Source organism: Varroa destructor, unplaced genomic scaffold, assembly GCF_002443255.2.
Source record: "Varroa destructor unplaced genomic scaffold, Vdes_3.0 BEIS01000006.1, whole genome shotgun sequence".
In the NCBI taxonomy this organism is placed as follows: Eukaryota; Metazoa; Arthropoda; class Arachnida; order Mesostigmata; family Varroidae; genus Varroa; species Varroa destructor.
In genome coordinates, this window is record NW_019211459.1 from 26,815,742 (window position 1) to 26,823,059 (window position 7,318).

Genomic DNA, 7,318 nt, shown 5'->3' on the forward strand with positions numbered 1-7,318 from the left:
ATACAGGACTATTTCAATGGACATCGTCTTTCTGTGCTTACACAAGCGACAGCAGGCTCGTGTGCAGGACTTTCATGTATCTATAGTGAACTACTTTCCTCACGCTGACAGAGTTTGCTGGCGGGTAAGATGGCGTTGTCCATAAAAATAATTTGAATAAGATGAGCTGAGTTTTTTTTTGTCTGGTTACCCATACAGTATTAAATTGAATGATCACACTTCCATACAATGTAGAAGTATGCATGGCTTTTTTATCATTTTAAAAGCTTGGCGTTTCCCGTCAGATTCGTTTCTAAGGTTGATGATAGCAGCTTGTTAAGTGAGTTTTCGGCATTCTCGTTTCCACTGCCAAAAAACGAATCAGCACATTTAGTAAACATCAACGCTTTATGTTCCAATGCTATATGTTTGCTATATTCTAATGAATATCACGTTTTTCGTAAAATTCACCCTATATCGGCCGGATCCCATTACCATTTTCGCATATTCAAGAAGTGCACTCTGTGTACTGTCTCTGTCAGCGAATTTACTGGTAATAAATTCACTGGCACCTTTTTGTGTCTATGCGTCGTGTATGTGTTGACTATTCGGTCATGTTCCTTGAACGTTGCGCGTTGAAGAAGTCCAGCGCAAAAAATGTTGATGTGCACTGTCTTAACAGGCTGTAAAGGAGTCGATGGCTGGATGAATGCGTCGTTGTCGTATAGCCCCGCCTCTGCTGATGCGTGGCTAGGCACCGTAGAAAAAAACCGGCCGAGGAAGCAAGCATCTGAACATGCGTTCAAATATTGAAGCGTTCCGAATTTTTCGATTTGCACCTTGTTCTGTATTCTCTTATCGGGCAACAAATTAGACACTTGACAACAAAACACTTACAAGTGTTCCCCCAACCTGTTTTTCGCGGGGTCGAAAGCTCCGGACGATCAATGGTGGAATAAGTCTATTCGGAAAATAATTACTTATGAAGTAGTGTCATCTTGAGTCTTTTGGGGACTTGATTAGACGTTTCAGCTTGTCAGGTAAGCTTACAACTCAGGCTTGAGACGCCACCAGTGATTGCAACGCTCTGGCTATTGCTCGAGTTTCTAATAAATAACTGTGTCTGCCTTGTGATAAGCGTTTTCTCACAAAACAGTATCAAAATCTATCAACGGTTGGTTAGGTATTATAGTAATGGTTTGGTAAATGCTGGGACACTCTTTTTTTAGGTAAAAGTTCAGCTTTATTGTCCCAACTGCACAGTTATAGCATTTTTATTTCTTTATTATTATCATATTTAGTAATATAATCGTGCTGCTCTCTTTGTTTGCATCAGTAGTGAGCGACACGGCTCTGATTCATCGTGAGAGCATTTACGACTCATAACTGACAAATGAGGTCCATTGAAATTCTTATATAAACACTCGATACAGAGGATAAAAAAAGCTAGTATCCATTGAATATCACACCTAAGGCTTGATAAGGTACACACTGGATAATGAAATTCGGTAGGAGTAGTCACGACTTACAAAACGACTACGACTACGAAGTTTGGTTAATTGCCAACTTCTAATAAATGATAAATTGAGAAGCTAAAATCATTTTAGCTTGTAGAATCACTCTCTATTTAACCGGAATGTGTTAACCCTTTAGTATGTTTTATTTGCTGGAGAAAGTGCCCCTAAAATTGGGAAAAACGCATTGGTGTCACCCTTTTTCCCACAGCAGATCTGAAAATACTGAGCGTATAATGTAGCTAAGAACATGGCCCTTTTATTCTCAGCAAATACTAGTTGTCCTAATGTTTAATGCTACGGTAAGGAACTAAAAGCTATACACTATACGAGCGACAAAAATGCGACTTATAAAATAGGCAGACAAAATTTTAAAGAATTAATCAAGAGAGCTTACCTTTACGTGTGTTCAAACTTATGGAGTTATACATTATAATAGAAACTAAATTAAGCTGTAACGGTATATGTTCGGTAAATAATACAACTTAGAACACACATCTTACCAAGTGCACAGTAAGTTTTATGATGTTGACAAATGGAATAAAAATATCGGAAAAACCGATGGAGACTGCAATAAGCTTAAAGTGCAACGGCTAACGTATGACCATAATGGTTAAAATCTCTATTTTCTACGATTGTTTTATGGTTCATTCTAAACCTGTTTTTTGATGCATCATTTTATATGTATACTATCTATATCTTAATACAAAAAAAATTTTACTAACTGCAAAAGCATAGGTCAATGACAGTTCCTTCTATAAATACGTGGGAGGAATTTGGTTTCTAATGCGTTGAAAATACAATGATAACCGAATCCGAAATAATATACGTAAAGCTTTTTAAAATGAAATCCATATATTTCTCGAATCTAGAGATGCTTTCTAAATATTTTTTTTGTACATAAAACTCTTAGAGTCATCCTAGCACCTTGATAAAAAAAAAATACAGTGCCTCTTGTAATAGCATATTTTTGCAAATAAATAAATAAAGAATTAAATTATGAGCCTTCTGTCTTTCACCTATATTACGGCTGCGGCCGCATTGAGTGTGGATTCGAATGAAGCATGGTTTTAGACCTAGGGCATAAGGGCACTGCCGGTAAATCATTCTGTTGAAAGAGTGTTCGAAAGATCTATGTTCTCAGTAAAACCCAACAATAAACTCCACAGTCGGGGGCAAACGTTTCTTGAGTTGAAATATATAATATTAAAGTTGGTTTTTACAAGAAAACAATTATGCGAAAATATTCTAAATATTTTGTGCGAGTTCCCTAAATAGGAAAGGAAGTCATTTCCATTTTGATCTAATGATCCCTGAGACCCATAACTGACATAAATTAGCAAAGCTGATGCTTAGTAGCTTCAACAAGACTTTGACAATACATTGAGTTTATCAATAACACATTAAAGATCTATAATGTGTTAAATTGTAGTGCGTGACCCAGAACTCATCTTTCCATGATTCATATTAGCTAGTTCATCAATGGACACAGCCGTAGGCGATACTACATGATACACTAGCAGAACTCTAGATGGCCGTTAGCACCTTTAAGCTGGCCAGAAATTGCCATCCATTGTTGTGAGCTTTTTCAATTAAATAAATTTACCAGTCTATTTACTCAGTGGTCGTTGTTACAGGGTAGCAAATAACGTTAGAAAAGTATTTTATGATACGGTCTTATGACCAAATACTGAGACGTTACTAGATCCACTATAACAAGTTTATAAGCTGCTTCTTTTGAGGCTAACATCCGAACGGCCAAAAAAAGCACATGACAATCTCATATGGGCATATGTTTCCGTGCGTTTGAAGTAATTCGGGTATTGAGATATTAGAGACCCGATCATCCTATTCGAAAGATTTGACTCTCGGATTGTGTCACAAGAGCGCTATGCATATCGTATTGTTTGTCATCAGATTATCAAATATTGATACGCTCGACTAGACTGCAAAATAAATCATGCTTTAGCTAGGACTTAAATCAGGAGATGGTCATTAATGTAAGAACAGTTACAAGACTACCTCAGCATTTAAGTCCCACTGCAATCGAGTGGTGCCAGTTGCCAATCTTATTACATAATTACATTCTCTTGACTAGACCAAGTTTCGCTCAAGTAAAATTTGCAAAAACTGATATCGTAGATTCGACCAAAAACTAGGCTGAACTTTATAAAACATTCCGTTCATGGTTAGACCAGCCTTTTTGTCCGTACAAAGTCTTGCCAAAATAGACTGAATGAAACTCTGTAAAGACGAGACTGCGTCCTCTACGTGCTCTTATCTTAATAGAAAAAAAACAAGACACATAAAAACCAAGCATACGCTTATTTCATATATTTACAGTAATCCAGTAACAAGAAATGAATGAATGTGCATATGTCTGCTGTCGCAGACATGTGTTTACATAAAAGGTACAGATGTGCACTAAATGTTTCGAGTAGCACGTCCGGTAGTGCCGTGGGCATTCCATAACCGACTGGCTTTCAGAACGAAGCGAAGTCCTCAGATTCGAACAAATGTATATCAGATTAGATTCACTTGAAACCATTTTAAATAAGGTTATAACGTAAATTTAAGAAAAATAACCGAACGTAAATTTTCTATAGCTTTATGCCAACGAAACGATTCGGTTTTTTTGTATTTGATTATTTTGAATTCCCATTTTCATAAATATATATTTGATGTGAGAAAATCAATAGAGTCATATAGACCTTACAGAAAGATTTTTACTGAAATAAGTTAATGATATGAGGCGAAACTAAAAGGAAAGCAAAACAGAATTCTTCTATGTTCGACATTGAACCTAAGTTTCGTTTCTTCTCCGCTTAATACACTCGTTCTTCGTCAGGTTACAATTCGTATTGCTATTAATTATAAACTAGGGGGTATCTGCAATGGTCAGGAAGCAGAGATCACAAATGAGGACACTGAGGTATTTTAGGTATAAAATGTTTCCCAGGCGTTTTCTGCTGGACCCAACCGAATTTCGTGCCCAAGTAGAATAACTTCACCCTGAAAACAACGTCGTGGTTTTCATTTCGTTAAGTTATATTTTGGATGTATATAGGGGCACTATACATTAAAGAACGATAGTAGTGAGTTGTAGTCGGCTTTGCCAAAATGCCATATGATATGTCGGATCAAAAAGCGCGCGGATTCAGTTAGCTGGGTATCGAGTTACGTCTATTATGCCGCAGTGGTCCACTCTGGTCTACTGGAAGCGCGCCATAATTCAACCTGAAAAGAACAGGCCAACTCGTTCAAAGCATTATGTAATTATAACATAGAAAGCGAGCTCTCGAAACGAGTTCTGGTTTCTTCTGCATTTGTGGTAGGCTACCATTTATTAATGCTGCATTAGTAACGGGAATAGAATCAGCATTTTTACCCAGGCAGCTTACGCTAAAAAAAAAAAAAGCTTTTGTCACGGTACGGCGTAGAACAGTCCTCAACTGAAAATACTGAAAGCTGTTACATGCTTTCATTGTTAGTTCAGCAGACCAGCGAGATTTTTTTCGAGATTTATGTAAATTTTTGTTCATGCTAACAGAATTCTCTATAGCTGGGTAGCCCATTTGTCATGTCTCGAACGTGCTCCTTCTCTCTACGGAAACTTTCACTAATTTTATCTGCAATAATTTAACGATTGCTTTCCTTTCAGTACCAATTTATATCAGAACCGTTATCGATATATATACATATAAATAGATTACTGTCTCACTTACACTTCAGACAAAACGGACATGTTTCTAATAGCGAAGGTCATCTTAGCGTTTGTACTGGCATACTGTGGCCGCATAGTGTCTGCTGTTAAAACTCCAACTACGAAGTGCGTGCTTGATCGCTACTCTACCGTGATAGACAAGGAACAACGATTTATTCGTGCGAAGACCAGCAAATTATACAACTGAACTGAGAATTACTGACTAGGCAATACAAATGTCCTGAAGAGTGGAAATATACGTAAATTCAAAATGTGACTACCTTTTAGTTTGGCTTCTGTGGCTACAAAGTAACCCTAGAGGCTGCGTAAGCATGGTCTCACAATATCAATTTGCCACAAAATGTTATCTATACAAATATTTTGAAGAATTAATTAGAAAATAACTAACAAGAGATAATAGTATCTCTAGATAGTAGTATATGAAAAAATATTGACTATCGATCCGTACGAATTAAGAGCACAATGTTAGGTGGGCAATAGTAACAACGATATATATATTAGATATACGATGTACAATACATATTATTTGTTTTTGTATGTAAAATTTTCCAGTTTTCCTGGTCTGCTCTTGCAGTTTAGTACACGGCGCCGAGCAGGTGCTCTTGATCCTGAATTCGACTATTCTAGAAAAGAATAGAGTAGTTCCAATCGTGATTTTACGATCGTAAATGTGCAAAAGAAAAACTACAAATCTATCTCAGTGCTCGTAGCAACCAGCTGACCATAAAACCGCTCAGCAGCAACTCGATAACCAATAGGTAGACACCTTATATATGCTCATCATTATAGAAAGTCTGGTCGCTATCTACCGCAGCTCTCGTATGTCTCATATCTCATTTACCATTTCGCCTTAATCGCCATATACATATGTCTACATGAGCCTAAAATATATATTCTAACTTACTTAATATTTAAGCTATATAAACTACGAACTTGCCGCACTGAAATTAATTACTTCGGTAAGAACATTTGATAACATTCAGACGCCTGAGTGGCAAGCGGCCCCGTTGCATCACGCCCCAAAGACTTTATTAACATAAAGCTCTTTCAAGCTGTAAATAAACATACAGGACACCCCCACTAGGCTTTTTTTTTTTATTAATAGAACTTATTTCTCGCCTCAAAGTAAATTATAGAGATTCTTTTGCATATACGTTATTACGACAAAAGGATCTGAAGACAAAAACAGGTTACTATATTATGAGTAAGTTCCGGTTCCAAAGATAGGACTAATGCAACGCGCTCATCTGGACCTCAAAATTTCTATCTTAGAAGGTATCAACCGAACTGCGTTTGTCACGGTTTGCAGTAGATGGGGGCAAAGGTTAAAGAAGCACATATAATAAATGTATTTTTATTGTCCGACGCCCGTAGTTATTTTTGAAAGTCTGCGATAGTGTAAGTTTTTTTTCAACTTTGCTTTGACAGTCAGATTTTTATCTAAAAACTCAGAGATCGCTAATTAAGAGTATAAACTCTGTAGCAATCCTAAACTTTACATTCTCTAAATATATAATACAAAAATTGATCAATACTAACATTGATGTTATAATATCGACCCTTTGAAGTAGACTTCCTTTCCTACTGGAGCTTCCAAAGCTAATCATCGATAATCTCGTTTTGATTCGTAATTTTTCTCCGCTCACAACTTCAAGTTTTCAATAAAGGGATTCAAGAAAGCACAGATAATGCTTCTCAGAATTTTAAGACTTTTTAGTGTGGTTTTAGACAATTGATGAGTAAAATACTCACGCCGGCTAATTTGGAAAAGATTTCCATTCCACCGATAATATGCGACGATTAATTTTTGTTCGATCATTGTAATTCAATGGGTGAATGCGATTCAAAACAGATAACCTAGTATAATGTCTTTCACGTGTTTTTTTGCCTTAGACTTTTTTAAGTACTGAGCTCTCGTAAATAACGAGCCAGGTGTTGTCCGGTTTTTGTATTTACACATACCTCTTATACAAGATCTAATCATGCTATTACATATGAGATGTGATTTTTGAAATTATGGACTCTGTTCTAAATAAAACACCGTGTCCAGTCATTTCCGACAAAACGTTACAAACACTTCCGGTTGCGTTTAGTATATTAC

The 7,318-nt window shown here is 36.5% G+C and overlaps 1 protein-coding gene across 2 annotated transcripts in view; it reads left to right on the top strand.

Moving 5' to 3' along the window:
* The first annotated feature begins 703 nt into the window (after positions 1-703).
* The window catches only part of PQBP1 (poly-glutamine tract binding protein 1), a 32,759-nt gene continuing 26,144 nt past the window's right edge, over positions 704-7,318 (top strand). For both annotated transcript variants that reach the window (XM_086992874.1, XM_086992876.1), the window contains exon 1: positions 704-1,019. The gene's annotated coding sequence lies outside the window, so the exon portion shown is untranslated. The remainder of the gene's footprint in view (positions 1,020-7,318) is intronic.